The sequence below is a fragment of the Nothobranchius furzeri genome, chromosome 13, assembly GCF_043380555.1.
Source record: "Nothobranchius furzeri strain GRZ-AD chromosome 13, NfurGRZ-RIMD1, whole genome shotgun sequence".
Classification (NCBI taxonomy): Eukaryota; Metazoa; Chordata; class Actinopteri; order Cyprinodontiformes; family Nothobranchiidae; genus Nothobranchius; species Nothobranchius furzeri.
Window position 1 is genome coordinate 41,399,980 of NC_091753.1, and position 16,731 is coordinate 41,416,710.

General features: G+C 43.3%; 1 protein-coding gene across 1 annotated transcript in view; it reads right to left on the minus strand.

Annotated features, from left to right (window-relative positions):
• The window catches only part of ptgir (prostaglandin I2 receptor), a 60,015-nt gene that overhangs the window by 14,398 nt on the left and 28,886 nt on the right, over window positions 1-16,731 (minus strand). The gene's annotated exons all lie outside the window — the stretch shown is intronic.

The window sequence follows — 16,731 nt, forward strand, 5'->3', positions numbered from 1 at the left end:
GTTAATGAAATGTCACTCAGTCCAATCGTCCTCTGTGGCAAGAACACCGCACTTGCAACATCAGAGTGCCGGTCCTGTCCCTGTTGGACTTTGTAAAGTGGAGTTAACATGCCTGGAGCGTGAGTCTGCTTCCAGCATGTTTCCTGCATGTTTTAGATTGTGAACACAGCTGATTTGTTTGATTTAGTGATGAATCACTCCTTTAGACACTAATGAAGGCTGGGGAGACGTTTCAGCTGCTGGATGAAGGCGTTAAAATGAATGCACAGCGAGGAGATGGGTTTCACTTTTAGGTTTCACTTTTGGTTTTACTAAACGAACACCAGGCGGTGCTAAAAGCAAGCCTAAACTGCTTGGTATCCCTTTAAAACTTACTCTTCCATAAAGAATGTCGCCAACTCTGCATCAGCGTAGTTACGTCCGCAAATGTGTGCACATACAGATGACAGATTTCGTTTGCTTTTGACTAGTGCTCAGTGGAACTCAATTCAAATTGTGTGTGGTTCTATGAGACAGGGGCAGGTTTAGCAAAAAATAAAAATAAATAAAATAAAAAAACACCATTACAGTTCAGGGTCTGACTATCACCATTACAGATATCTAAAAAAAATCCTACATAATTCCCGAAAGGGGGAAAATTCCAAATCGCTGCATCAAGATGAGAATCCTTCAGTCTAGATATTTCTGAGATACTCTCTGAAGGTAAGATTAAATATATTTTAGAAACTTTAGAATTAAAAATGTGTTGTTTTAATTTTAGAGCGGATTCTTTAGGCTATAGGGGTCATGAATGCTTGTCCTGGAGGGATTCTCCTATACAATGTCAGGAATGCAGAACTGTCAAGTACACAGGTAGCAGGAACGGTCTATCACGCGTTAGCAAGTATCAGCAGAGCCAAAGGTTGAGCTTATGAAAGGTTCTAATGGGAAACAGGCTCCAACACAAGTGATTGTTTTCCGCTTTGTTCTAGTGCTCAACCAGCATTTATAATATAGTGTAATATTGTTTTTGTACAGTAAAAAGTGCAGGGGACAAAAAGTGACTTTGGAAAAAGTGTGTGTGTGTGTGTGTGTGGGGGGGGGGGGGGCATAAACTACATCCATGGTTGGGATCCAGGATGTCTTAGTTGTTTTCCCTCTTCAATACACCTGATTTTGACCTGCAGAGCCTGATGAGCTGCTGAACAGGTGATTTAACCACTGAAACATGTGTGTTGGTGCACAGGAAAAAACAAAATAAGCTGGATACCGGCTCTGCTGCTCGAGACAGTCTCCGGAGTTTCGTTTGTCAGAAAATCTCCATTATTCAATCTGAGGTGGAACGAGTAATAGAGACAGGAAGACCCAGCTGGTTTTAAATTAATATCAAACAGGAGATCCATGAATTGAGATGTTTTCAAGCAACAAAAATGCTTGTCTTCAGACACTGGAAAAATATATTTATGATGTAATATATGAAATAATACATTATAGTTCATAGAACTGATCCTACATGCAAGGACACCTTCGTCAGAATCAGAGAGGTGCAGCAGTAAAAATGATCAGACAAGTTTTATTCGCCCATCACATTTAGAAAAAATAATCCTATCTGCTTCTGTTTATGCAGTCAAAAACACAACAACCCTTTCTGCTTTTCAGCTGGTCTGTTCGTGGGCATCCAGCCTTTGCAACTCGTTTGTTTGTTGTGTCTCTAAATCGTTTTCCCTTTTTGTTTAGACAAAGCATTTATTATTTTTGACATTTCTGTTAAATAAATTGTAAAATATTCCAATTTTAATTAGACAATCTGTTCTGGCTGGGGCTGAGTTAAGCTGATTCTGGCTCCTGTAGATGCAAGAGCAGTGCAAACCTCTGTTAGACTGTGCTGACGACGCCGTGCATGCTCAACATCAGTGTCAGCTGGGACTCAGCTTCACCTGGTTTACATTGACCACATCAGTAAAAATATGCATCTGCAACACGTACCGCAAAATGTCCTGAATTCAGACCAGCAAACGTTTGCCTGAGCAAATAAATGTGTTGTTTTTTCTTGCATTGACCTTTAAAGTAGAGCAGTCTGCAGACAGTTGGCTGGGCAGAGAGAGAGCAGCAGCTGGCTCAGGAAGCTCGTCGCCTCTTCTCTATCAACAATTCTCCATTTTCTTTATGAAATATCCAACAAACAGTAGCCTAATTAATGGCTTGTGGTGACTGAGTGGCTTTGTCCATTGGTGTAAATGTTTTGTTGTTGCTAAGGTCTTCACTGAAATCTAATAAGGTACGAGGGGCCAAAGGGAACACGTACGGAGCTGGGACAAATGAAAGTACCGGAGGGACAAGACACAGGCCTGATTACATCCACTTCCAATCTCACACGCAGTCGATCGTTCAGCCATTGATCCACGGATGCACCGAATAAAAGCCAGTGAGGAAAAGTCTTATGATAAATGGGTGTTTAACAACAGAAACAACGTGATTTCATTCCAGCTGGGAGATGAAACTCTGAAACAGTCACCGGTTACACCAGGAGGTTAACTCAGTTTGGATAGATCTGAGTAAAGATTGTACTTCAGGTGGGAAACAGTCCAGCTCGGAATATTTCATTTAGGAGCTGATCCAGAACTGGATCTGGATCAAGAATGTGTCCTTGTCCAGCCTTGGCTGGGATCTCAAACATGAGTCAGGAACAAACGTCCAGATGTTTCTGACTTTTTAGGAACTAATCATGTTTTCTACACATTTTTCAATTGCAAAACTCTGATTGTGTAACTTGGACATTTATTTAATAAATAAAAGCTAAAACATCTCTTAGTACTATAAAGCTGTAATACTCAAATCTGCTCAAAAATAATGGCAAATACTTATAGCACCAAAGATCTCTGGTTGACCTGTATGAAAATTGTTAAAGTAAATAATGAAAATACGTATATAATAAAGAAACAGAGTGCTTTGTCTACTTGTATGCTACAAAAGTTATATATTTGTGACTATTATTATTAGTTTTTGCATCAGCTAAGGTCAGACATAAAACAATCAACTTTAAGTATTTAAATTTAATTTACTGTATTCGTTCAATGTTTACTGATAATTTTTCTTTGTTTGAAATGATCTTAATTTGTATTTAATCAAACAGGAACAAAGACAATAACAGCCAGGTAACATTAGCTAAGTAGATGTGTAAGCTGGCCGTGTGATACAGTATATTAACCGTTACAAATATTCTTCATTTGTGACTTTTTAAAATTGATTTGTAGATTTAAAATAGAATATGTAAAAAAAAAACTAAATACAAGACAATTAAATATATTAAAATGAATGTTTTAATTTGTTTTCCGAGGTAAAGGAATATAACTCCAACTAGTTAGCATTAAATAGCATCATTAACAGAAGTTGACAAGAAGATCAAATAAAATTATTATTAATTACAGTCTGGAATGCTGGCCTTATATAAATGAACCACCAATGGAGTTCACTGCTTCTGGAGATAAAATGTGGTGAAAATATTTGATCAATGTTACTGATGTTTAGCATCCAGGCTAATGATTACTTATTAAATCAGTGCTGGTTTCTGTCCTGCGCTGCTTTCAACAACTGGCCCAGGAAATTTACTAGAAAACTTTGCATATAACTTATAATCCAAGGTCAACCTGAAAATGAGAGAAAACTAACTACTTGAGAAGAAAGGGTGGATACTTATGGAGCTCTTATGGGATTATGGAGTAAGACGAGTTATCATCAAAAACACGAGCTGTGGGAGAAAGGAAAGGGCTGAACTTATTTCACCCCTAAAATCAGCTGTAGAGAAGAAACATTCCCAAAGATACTCTGGGACTTAAATCCTGCTCTAATTTGCCACATGGCCCCAGAAACAAAATTCAGTTAGTGAAACAGTTCAATGATTTATCTTTTCTTAAAAGTAAACGCTCTAAAAAATAAAGATGATCCATTCCCTCGCTTGGCTTTGGCTCAACAATGAGCTACCAGCAACAATTTGTTCCTTCAACACAAAGTTATGATCCCCTTAATTCATCGCGCAGCATTGCCAGAAACCTTTCCAACAGACATATAAAGTCAGGCGCTGTGCCATGATCATCTCCATTACCGTCTCACTGCACAGCACCACCCTCAACATGCACAGATGCTCCCACATGCCACCCTGCCTCTTATGGTGCTGTCAGCTGAACCGGAGTCCTGCAGAAAGGGAAACAAATCACGAGCCACTCTCTCCAAGCACTCCAGACTGTGGGGCCAAAATTGATGATGTGTTGGGTTCTCCTTAAACAGGAGCATAATAATATATCAGTGTATAGTTATGGAGCAGACACAGTAAGATTGTAGCGAGGAGAACTGGGTTGTGGAGGTGAAGAAAACTTTAAGGCTTCAAAGTTGCATTGCCTCTAAAGGTTGTACATGTAAACAAGTAAATTTACCAGCTTTGTGTCAATTTTCAGCTTTATAAAATCTCACCAAAGTAACATTGATTGCTTCATGCTGGCAAGGGCACCCCCAAGGGGTGGCCACGGCCACCCCTACATAATTTCTGCCCCCCCCTCACAGGTGTTAACAAATCATATTACTGTTCAGTTAAACCATATATTGATCATGTTTATTCAAGACGTAATTGTAAAACAAAATGAACATATTACAATTAATGAGTAAAGAAATACCGTCACCTTATCGTGGTGGAGGAGTTTGAGTGCCTTAATGATCCTAGGAGCTATGTTGTCTGGGGCACTGTGTGCCCCTTGTAGAGTCTCCCATGACAAATTGGTCTTAGGTGAAGGGTGAGACAAAGAACGGTTCACAGGATCTTTCATGGAAGTTAATTCAAAGAGTCGGAGTACCCGGCCCGGAGGGTTACCGGGGTCCCACCCTGGAGCAAGGCCTGGAGTTGGGGCCCGTGAGCGAGCGCCTGGTGGCCGGGCTTTCGCCCATGGGGCCCGGCCGGGCCCAGCCCGCACCGCATACATGGGCTCATCCAACTGTGGACCCACCACCCGCAGGAGGAACATGAAGGGTCCGGTGCAGTGTGGATCGGGTGGCAGACCAAGGCGGGAGCCTTGACGGTCCGATCCCCGGACAAGAAAACTGGTTTTTGGGACATGGAATGTCACCTCGCTGGCGGGGAAGGAGCAGGAGCTTGTGGCAGAGGTTGAGTGGTACCGGCTAGATATAGTCGGACTCACCTCGACACATAGCATTGGCTCTGGAACCCAAGTCCTTGAGAGGGGTTGGACACTCTCCTTTGCTGGAGTTGCTCCGGGTGAGAGGCGGAGGGCTGGGGTTGGCTTTTTGTTAGCCCCAAGACTCTCTGCCTGTGTGTTGGGGTTTACCTCGGGGGACGAGAGGGTAGCTTCCCTGCGCCCTCGGGTCGGGGAATGGGTCCTGACTGTTGTTTGTGCTTATGGGCCAAATATCAGTTCAGAGTACCCACCCTTTTTGGAGTCCCTGGGACGAGTGCTAGATAGTGCTCCATCAGGGGACTCTATTGTCCTGCTGGGGGACTTCAATGCTCACGTGGGCAATGACAGCTTGACCTGGAGGGGTGTGATTGGGAAGAACGGCCCGCCTGATCTGAACTCAAGTGGTGTTTAGTTATTGGACTTCTGTGCAAGCTGCAGTTTGGCCATAACGAACACCATGTTCGAACATAAGGATGCCCATCAGTTCACTTGGTACCAGGGCAGCCTAGGTCGCAGGTCGATGATAGACTTTGTAGTCATATCATCTGACCTGCGGCCGCATGTTTTGGACACCAGAGTGAAGAGAGGAGCGCAGCTGTCAACTGATCACCACCTGGTGGTGAGTTGGATCAGATGGCAGGGGAAGATGCCGCGTAGACCTGGCAGACTCAAACGCATAGTGAGGGTCTGCTGGGAACGCCTGGCAGAAGAACCTGTTAAGACGGTCTTCAACTCCCACTTCCGGCAGAGCTTTGACCGCATCCCAAGAGCAGTGGGGGACATTGACTCCGAGTGGGCCTTGTTCCACTCTGCGAGTTGTTGAGGCGGCTGTTGCTAGCTGTGGTCGCAAGGTGGCCGGTGCCAGTCGTGGTGGCAACCCCCGTACCCGCTGGTGGACACCAGAGGTTCGGGGAGTCATCAGGCTGAAGAAGGACGCCTACAGGGCGTGGCTGGTCTGTGGGTCTCCGGAGGCAGCAGACAGGTACCGGATGGTCAAGCGGGGTGCAGCAGTGGCAGTTGCTGAGGCAAAATCTCGGGCGTGGGAGGAGTTCGGTGAGGCCATGGAGAAAGACTATCGATCGGCTCCAAAGAGGTTCTGGCAAACTGTCCGGCGCCTCAGGAGAGGAAGGCAGCAACTCGCTCACACTGTTTACAGTGGGGATGGGGAGCTGCTGACGTCAACTGGGGCTATAGTCGGATGGTGGAAGGAATACTTTGAGGAGCTCCTCAATACCACCTATGCGCATTCCAAGGAGGAACCAGAGCCAGGAGACCTGGGGATGGACTGTCCAATCTCGGCGGCAGAAGTTGCTGAGGTAGTCAAATAACTACACAGCGGCAGAGCCCCGGGGGAGGATGAGGTTCGTCCTGGGTATCTCAAGGCTATGGATGTTGTAGGGCTGTCATGGTTGACACGTCTCTGCAACATTGCGTGGTCATCGGGGCAGTTCCTGTGGAGTGGCAGACCGGGGTGGTGGTCCCTATCTTTAAGAAGGGTGACCTGAGGGTGTGTTCCAAACTATAGGGGGATCACCCTCCTCAGCTTCCCTGGAAAGGTCTACTCCAAGGTACTGGAGAGGAGGGTCCGATCGATAGTTGAATCTCAGATTGAGGAGGAGCAATGTGGTTTTCGTCCTGGCCGTGGAACTGTGGACCAGCTCTATACCCTTGCAAGGGTGATGGAGGGGGCATGGGGGTTTGCCCAACCAATCCACATGTGTTTTGTGAATTTGGAGAAGGCTTATGACCGTGTCCCCAGGGGCACCCTGTGGGGGACGCTCCAGGAGTATGGGGTGGGTGGCTTTCTGTTAAGGGCCATTCAGTCCCTTTACCAGAGGAGCGTGAGTTTGGTCCGCATAGCTGGTAGTAAGTCGGACCTGTTCCCGGTGAGGGTTGGACTCCGCCAGGGCTGCCCTTTGTCACCGGTTCTGTTCATTACCTTTATGGACAGAATTTCTAGGCGCAGCCGTGGTATGGAGTGTGTCGAGTTTGGTGGCAGGAGAATCTCGTCTCTGCTTTTTGCAGATGATGTGGTCCTCCCAGCTTCATCCAGCTCTGACCTTCAGCTCTTGCTGGGTAGGTTTGCGGCCGAGTGTGAAGCGGCTGGGATGAGGATCAGCACCTCCAAATCTGCGACCATGGTTCTCGACCGGAAAAGGGTGGCTTGCCATCTCTGGGTCGGGGGAGAGGTCCTACCTCAAGTGGAGGAGTTTAAGTATCTTGGGATCTTGTTCACGTGTGAGGGTAGGAGGGATCAGGAGATCGACAGGCGGATTGGTTCAGCATCTGCAGTGATGCGGACGCTGAGCCGATCTGTCGTGGTGAAGAGGGAGCTGAGCCAGAAAGCCAGGCTCTTGATTTACCGGTCGATCTACGTCCCAATCCTCACCAATGGTCATGAGCTTTGGGTAATGACCGAAAGAACGAGATCGCAGATACAAGCGGCCGAAATGAGTTTCCTCCGTAGGGTGGCCGGGCTCAGCCTTAGAGATAGGGTGAGGAGCTCGGACATTCGGGAGGGACTCGGAGTAGAACCGCTGCTCCTCCGGATCGAAAGGAGCCAGTTGAGGTGGTTTGGGCATCTGGTCAGAATGCCTCCTGGACACCTCCCCGGGGAGGTGTTCCGGGCATGTCCTGCCGGCAGGAGGCCCCCGGGGTGACCCAGGACACGTTGGAGAGGTTACATCTCCAATCTGGTCCGGGAACGCCTTGGGGTCCTGCCGGAGGAGCTGGTGGAGAAGGCCAGGGAGAGGACAGTCTGGAGCTCTCTAGTTGGGATGCTGCCCCCGCGACCCGGACCCGGATAAGCGGAGGAAGACGACGACGACGGAGAACTAATTAGAATTTAAAAAATACGTATGTTTCTGCTGCTCACCGTTTAAAAAAAGATTTTATCTCCATAGTTTTTATTTTTTGTGAACACAAGTGAATTAACCTTAATTTTTTTAATTAAATTTGGGATAACATTTTACTTAACTGAAATGTATTTTTCTAAAATGTTTGTGTTTATAAATTTTAAGTTAAATGTTTTGAATACGTACTGTTATTTTAATATAAACATATAATGGTGCAATGCATGTATACACAGGTTGAAATGTGCATGTGGTATATGCATGAGCTCAAAGTGGTGATCAGTTTGTAATATTCTGATTTGAAGCTGTGCAAAGCTACAGTGAAACTACTATTTCTACCAAGCCAGTAAGTAAGCAAAGCTTTAGTCCAGGGGTGTCAAACTCAAACTCACAAGGGGCCGAAATGATACTCTGGGACGGAGTCGAGGGCCAAATTTAATATTTTTTGAAAAAGTGACGGCAAATTTGCACATGTATGCAATTTCGAACCTTTAAATTTGGAAACAAACATATTTCTGCATTAACACTGAATGTGGAATAACCAAATTACACACGAGCAAGTCAGTTACAAATAAAACACATCAGTGGTATTCATTACTTGTGGTATATTCAGCATTTTTAAAATCTATTCAGGATTTATGTTTTCTTGTTTATTCATTTTTCTTATTTTTTATTCTTTTTTTCTCCTGTAATAAGTGTCATCGCTGCTGTGACATCTAGCTTTCCCCACTGAGGAACAATAAAGGGATTTTCTATTCTATTCATCTATCTGCAGCCTTTCCACTTCCTGTTTACTGTAGGTTAAATCTTTTCTCACGGGCCAACAACAAAATAAAAATATCATTTCATCTTAAATGAAAATGCAACATCTCACCTGTTAACTTTCATGTTTTGGAGTAGAAAAAGAGCATAAAACCAACATATTTAAAGCTCAGTTTGCTCCACTGGTTTACTGTGATGCTCACCTGTTCCAGCCAGATACCTGTATCATGGGGTTGATCTGAGCTGAGGAGGAGACTCCTGTTGTTTTGTTCATCTTCATCATAATAATGACAACATTAGATGACAACAGGTGCTCGCATTGGTTTGTGCTGATGAACATGTCTGAGCAGCTTGACCACGTTGTTGTGAGTCGGGGAGGAAACACAACCACAGAGCCGTGCTGGTTTGAGCGTGTCGCTGCTCGCTGGAGTTATATCAGCTCTGTCTGGACGTTAGTTTGAAAACTTTCTCTTTAAGTCGCGAACACATTACTGAGCGGCTAGAATCTCCGTTTCTGGGCTTCAACGTCAGAAAACAGCTGTGTGAACTCGGCGCTGAGAGAGAGGATTGTAGTTTATCCGAGACAGCGGAGCTGCAGACACCCAACTATCTCTGACTACCTCGGCGCTGAAAAAAACACAAAGGAAGGGGCGCGTCTGCTCCGTGCTGGCGCCGCAAAGCATCATGGGAGTTGTAGTCTTTGCGGTAAAATCGGCCAGCGGGCCAGTTTTAATATATTTTTGATATTTATCTCGCGGGCCACATAAAAATGCTCCGCGGGCCGCATCTGGCCCGCGGGCCTTGACTCTGACATATGTGCTTTAGTCCATAGTGAGATGAAATATCAGCCTCCTGGACCATAGGTGCAACGTAAAACCCAATAGAACTGCAGCACTCAGAGAGATCCACATTATTATGTAATGGGGGTTGTGTGTAGAGCAGGGCATTTTGGCCATTTCAGTGTGGGAGGGGCAGCATGGTGTTCTAGAGCATGGGAGAAGAAGCGATTGCAAAACTTAGCAGACCTTCTCCTGATGCTCATAAGTTGTCTACCAACTGGGAGGGGGTAAACAGTTTGTGGAAGGGTTGGTGGGAGTCCTCCATCAAGCTGGTGGCCTTTTGGATGCAGTGGAAGGTGTAAATGTCCTGCAGGCAAGGTAGAGGGCTGGCCGTGATGTGTTTAGTAATCCACACAATCCTCTGGAGAGGTCAGAGTCATGGCGTTTCCACACCAGACTGTGATACAGCTGGTCAGGGCGCTCTCCTCTGCACAAGGAGGTAAGAGTCGATTTGGGGAGGTGTGCTTTGCTCAACCATAGCGCAAAGTGCAGGAGTTGCTGGGCTTTTAATGTCAGGGAAATGGTGTTGTTGGTCCAGGAGAAGTCCTCTGTAATGTGCACTTCCTTTGTCTTTCCTGCCAAAATAACTTTTCAGTTGCAAGTAGAGCAATACATGAATTAATGGAATTTTGTCTGCTTTTTGTTCAGTCTTCATTATTTGATGTGATTCTTTTGGATTGAAGAATATATTCATATTGAGCTTGGATGTCTTCTACAACCAAAAGCTAACAGGAACAAACTTGACTAATTATTCAAGGAAATGTTTTACCACCTTAGCAAATGATCTTTCTTAACACTTGGAGGTAGTGAGAGGCTTGTGTCTGTGGGTCCAGCTTGTCTGGTGTAAATGAGTGCATCCTGTCAGTGACACAATTTGCGTCTGATAACTACAGCCAGTGTCAGGAAACAGACCACATAATGGATGCCTACATTTGCGACCCATAATTTTCCATCTAGCGGTCCTGGTGGATCAGAGGCAGGACTGTGATACTGATCAGAGAAGACAACAGTGAGTGAGGAAGGAGAGAAACCAATCAGCGATGACTGATGACTTGTCTTGTGAGATCGATTTTAATCGTGTGTGTTAGTGTGTGTTTTTAGATGACAATAGAAAAACTGACTTGACTGCTTTAACACAAATAACACAATATAGTTATCGATCAGTCTATGTACAACTAAAATTAAGCTAATTGTTAATGCATTGCTGGACTTCTAACCAAAGGACTTTTAAGCTCAAACAGAGTCAAAAAAAGGAGGAATTCTAGCAGTCAGGTGGTTATTCCGTGTTGGTTTGTCGCACAACATTGTTATCACCGCACAAAAATAACTCATTAGCTTATTTACACACAACCCGGTTATGAAGACAGCTAGGAAAGTTGGTACAACATGATTATAAAGAGATTACAGTCATCTGTAAATATTGTCAACCACCAAATGTAACAAAATTTGGTCGTTTTTAGTTTGATGATGTTTTATGCTGATGTTTCTGAAGACAAAAGTTATGTCTGGGTGATATTATTGTCGGTTCATAATTCAAAATCTCAATTCATGTTTTGAAAGAAAAGCGGCTGCAGGGGCTGCAGTGTCTCATAAACAAAAGTTAAAGACTCAGAAGAGCCAGAGCACCAATCCCCATCATGACCACTTTCTACTGAAGGAACACCAAAAGCATCCTGGCCAGCTACATTACTGTATGGTGTGGAAACTGCACCGCATCCTGTCCAATAGTGACAGCAGCTGAGAAGAAACTCCTCTGTTTACGCTACCTACTTGTACCTTATCTACACCATTTCAATTGTGTTTGTCTAGCACAAATGTCAGTCTCAACAATAAAGAAAAATTTAACAGAATTGAATTTACACTTCCCTAAAATGATAACTGCTAGCAGGAGATCAATTCAAACAGCACTCACTTCACGGGTAGGGGATCAGTGTCTTTTCCGCTAGTTTGCCGCCCTTTCTGGTGCAGGATCGACTCTGACTCAAGGCACACAACCATGCATTTTTTTACACCTAGTGTAAATTTAACAGTAACCTGTATCTCAACATGCATGCTTTTGATGGTAAGAGAAATCTGGAGCACCAGGAGGAAGCTTTGCTAAGAGGAAACAGCTCCAACCTGCACTAATCCACCCTGAAACAGTCAAACTTGTGATCTCGCCTCGGACTGGATAACAGCAACACGACTCTACCACTGACTTGCAACACTTATAGTTTTTCTCCACATATAACCCAAACTCGGAGGAGTTCTGCTGTGTGGTGGGGCTGCTAATGCTAACAGTTAGCTTCCACTAGCTGAGACGTTCTCTGCTGTTTCATGGACATTAAACCAACAATGGCAATCTCCGTTGTGTGTCAAGATGGGTGAGTCCATGAATGTTAAGTAAGTAGATTTGTCAGGTTTTTCGCATCCGAGCATTTTACCATCTATTTTCAATCAGAAGCTAATGATGGAGATGGGTGAAGGAGAGTTCTTTCATGTTCGGCTTGCATGAAAAACTCAATTATAATCATTAATAATTAATTATAATCAGAAATAAGATTTTAACTCACTAACTGCCATTGATGACAAAAGTCGTCATTTGCATTTTTTCACTGTGTGGGCGCCGGAACAAGCTCTAAAGCTGATCTTCATCCACGTACGTCACACGTCACGTGATCAGGAAGCAGAAAATCCTTGTGTTAGGAGATTGTTTTGGGCTGCTGCTGTAAAAAAAAAGTGAGGAGCGAACCGGAAAAGATTCTGCCGATCACAATTCGATAACGGAGTATGAAAGAACGGATAACGCTCAAAACACGCGGGTTCTTCCTGATGTAAGAGGTGAGTCTCCACTTTGTTTTGGTAATTTTGGTGTTGACATCATCCTAGAGCGCAGTGTTCTGTGACTCTTAAAAAACAGTGAAAATGCTGAAAAATGCTGGCAGCGAAGGGCTTTTCTGATCAGGAAACGGCTGGCAACGAATAAGTTAAAAATGGATTTTCAGCATTCCACAGCTTTAACTCTTATGATGATTATACAACAGACAGTATTTGTTATATTTAGAGTTGTAACGTCCAGAAAGGGTCATTTTTCACCTATATGTTAACTGACATTATCTGCATGTATAAGCCCACTAACTAGGGGTTGCCTGACTTAATTTTTTTTAAGTCGATAGTTAAGTAATGAAAATCAAGTTGACTTTGACTCGTCGTTGATGACGTCATACACCTGAAGCAGTGGGGGTGGGGGTTGGGTCAGTTGGTTCGCTGGAGTTTTTGACAATTAAAATTGCGCCCACATTTTCAAAGTTAAACTCATCTCTTTTAACAACGGTAGTTTCTGCATATATAATGTTCCCGCTTCAGCCCTCTCCCCCCTCCCCCTGCGCAGCGGCCGCAAACTCACTGATGTGCCTGCAGCCTCTCGGAGTTCCTGTTGCTCTAAACATTAAAATAATTATTTCATTTTCTGTTCCTCACTTCTGACTACCTTCAATGGTGTCTGTTTGTTGCAACCACCAGGTACAAAAACTAACTTGTTTTTATTTGACTATTTTTCTGTCCTGTCTGTTTATTATCTTCCTGCATCTCCTCTCAATCCTAAAGAAAAACTGCTACCTGGGTTCATATATTCACCTCATGAGTTAACTTTGAACTGCAGTTCTAAAAGATCTACCAACCGCAAAAACAGCGGAGTGCGTGCTGCTCGCTGGCCGCAGTGCATCACCGGAGGACAAAACAGGTGATGCGCCCCGCTCCACAGCAGCGGGGTGCATCAGGCAAAAATGAAATACAGAAAACATAAAAGGAAATGAGCCAACATGAACGATCGCGTTACATTTGTTTTTGAGTGGTGACACCTGATTTGATAATGTTACTGTGGCCGTGCTCAGGACGCAGATGTCTGGAGCGCGTCAACAATCAAAGCTTTGCATGCGCAAGCTGGTTAAGGTTAGGATGGGGTGAGGGGAAGGCTAAATTGCAAGAGGGAAAAGGTCACAATTTGGTTAAATGTCCATTTTACGGCGGGTGTCAGTACCGACGCTCTGGCACAGCACGTCGCCTCCGCCTCGATTTAGACGTGCAGGGGCTCGTCACCTGCTGTCTTTTCCGAGGACTGCATCTTGTCATTATCACATGACAGCAACTAGTCGATGACAGGCATAAAAAGTCACTACAGAGCAGTGAAGCCGACTAGTTCATACAACCCCTACAACTAACTGGGTAGATTTTCTTTCATATCTCCTAAAGTTCAGGCCTCTACAGTGCTTGGCACACAAGATAACATACTGTCAACAATCTGTTCTTTCCAAGGCCTCAGCTTTCCTCCTTATTGCTTCTACAGGAGTCCACACTCTTCACACAAAAAGTGAACTTTTACAGCTCATATGTTTAATTGATCATATGGCTGAATGAACTGAATGTTATATGAGTAATAATATTAATGTTTGGATAATCATTACGTTACAGATTTATTTGTTTTTTTCTAAACTATACATAAAATATTTTGCTAACTTGATAATGGAACCCAATCCCCCCCCACCCCCATTAGCTAAACAAAAGCTAATCAGAGAAAACTAAAACATAAGTTGCAAAGTTTTCACAAATATTGAAATTTCCCTGTGTTGAATAATAATGCAGCACTTTAAGGCTGCAGTACTCTAAAGAATGGGCTGCTACAGTACGAAAAATTATTTAAGGGACAATTGTTCTTACAATTCTGCCATATTCCTCAGAAATTTGCATCAGTGAGTCAAACCCATCGGGAATTTCCCTGTACTTATCTCTGCAAGAAAGGAGGTCACTGAAGAGGTGGTTTCTGACATCAGATGCAGAGGAAAACATATAGAGAAGAAAAATAAGTGGGTGTTTGCTGGAAAAATTGCCTGCTACCATCAGACTGAGTCCTTGAGTTTTCATCTGGGTTTTTTTTTTTCCAGAAATGAAGCATTTTTTTCTTGTTCAGCTAAGAAAGTTGTCTAGGGAACAGAAAATACTAGATTTTTATTATGTGGGAGCAAGTGCTTTAAAGACAGCCATTTGTCTTTAATGTCTCGTCAGGGGACAATTAGTGTCTGAAAGTCCATTAGAGAGCTCTTTTAGGGAAGAGATTGAGGCTTCCTCGAGCTATTAGAGCATTTCCTAGAAATGACCAAAATGGATTTTAGACAGAAGACCGTTTGACACACCATCACTCAGGCCAGTCAACTATCTGAGGATAAGTGACCACTAGAAACATAATATGTTGTCTGATGTGCTGTCATTCTTTTCTCACTTAAACACAAGCTCACTAAATGTCAAAAGCAGAATTAGCTGCATTTAGCTTGTGACACATGTGAGGTAAAGATTCGGTTCCTCTCGTCGGTTTTATGTGCTTGATGAAAAAAGCCGAAGGAGTCACAGAAAGAAACTGCTGACAAACTGTGAAGAAAAACAGAAGCAGCCCTAAAGAGGAAGTGGAAGCCCAGCTTTTGATGAAGAAGTGTGCCAACCTCTCAAGAATACATAAGAAAAGAACTAGTTGAACTTTTGGCATGTTGCAAATGCATTGCAACAGAGCAACTAAAACTCCCTAATTTCTCTACTAACAGCAGCTTTGAGATTGTTATCAGATTATTGTCTATACGAGAACAGTTTACGGGCTGATTTACAGCATTTCTGGTCATTGTGAGATTTGTGTTTTTGATGATTCTATGGTATATTGACCAATGGATGTCTTATACCTGACTGACTATACAATACTGACTGACCCAACCAGTGCTTGGAGTTGAGCGTTTGCTGTTTTAGTGGTCACAATTGTGTTTCAATTTTTTTTGTCTTTGTCCTGCTTTATTATCATTATTTTTTGTCTCGAGTCAGCGTTCAATTATGAAAAAAAAACATCTATTATCAAGACTATGTTTCATGTAAAGGATGTTTGAATGCCGCTCTAATATTCAAGCGTCAGTGCCCTTGAGCAGAACTGTGAGTCCGCTTCCTTGGATGAGAAGCAAGCCCACACACGTGAGTGGTCTGAGGATGCTTTAATGTTGGTATGACTCAAGACGGATGCTGATGCTCACCTTTCCTTTTTTGGATCAGTGTTTTTCCAGGAAAAATATTTGACCCCAGGCCTCATCAGTTTAGTCAGAATAGCCGTTTCTCTCTGTTTTTCTTTCTTTGGCTTCTTTGCTGCCCTTTCTCACCAGATCACCCAGACCACAAACTCTGGAATTCAACTTTAGAAGATGATCCCAGTGCTTTCCAGAACTCCTTGGGCATCCTTCATCAGAGATGCAGTGGATATTTTCTTAAGATTGTGTTTATTTTTTATTGGAAAGGATTTTGCCACTGATTACAACATTATGGGGTTTGTGCAGACTTTCATCATCTCCGATAATCAATGTTTGTGTTTTTCCTCAAAATGTTTGGCAACTGAAAAACGTTCTTTTAAACTAAAAAAGCAGTTTGCAGTGAATTAATATGCAACTGATTACTTTGAACAACAATCTAAAATAACATTGTTATTTTTTCACCAGAAAAACTAAAGCTGCAAAGTTTCGGTAGCTTTATCAATCAGATGAGTGAAGAACGTGACAGGGTTTGTAGTAAAGGTTTCTATCAGATCCTACTTTATATCTACACGTGTTCATGGTTGAGTCAAAGCTGAACCACCAAAGAAATTATTTCTGAACAGAAAGAAGCAGAGTCTGATCTTTGCATGGAAGGACTGAATGCATCTGCATAGCCGGCAGGAGAATGCTCATCAGCCATTGTCAACATGTATTTTACATGCATTCCCCACCTGAGTGCTGCTGAAATATGTACAGCAAACATGATGTCTGTTTTGAAAAGACACATCTGGGTTGACTTGTAAGATTTGAATGACAAACGGGTTTTGTTTTTACGCATATATCGCAAAATTACAATCTCAAAGCAGGAAAACGAGTCAGACGATGAGATTTGCTACAAAAAAGCGAAAGAATTGTGTAGTTGTTTCAACCTCAGACACCAGAATCTGGTTGTTAAATATTCCAGACACTTTCTGTAACATTTAGACAAGAGCAGAGTCTGCACTGAAAACTGAACCCAGTATTGGTTTAAACACCCTCGATGCTTGCTTGATGTTGATGCTTACATGTTTAGTCAGATCTTTCA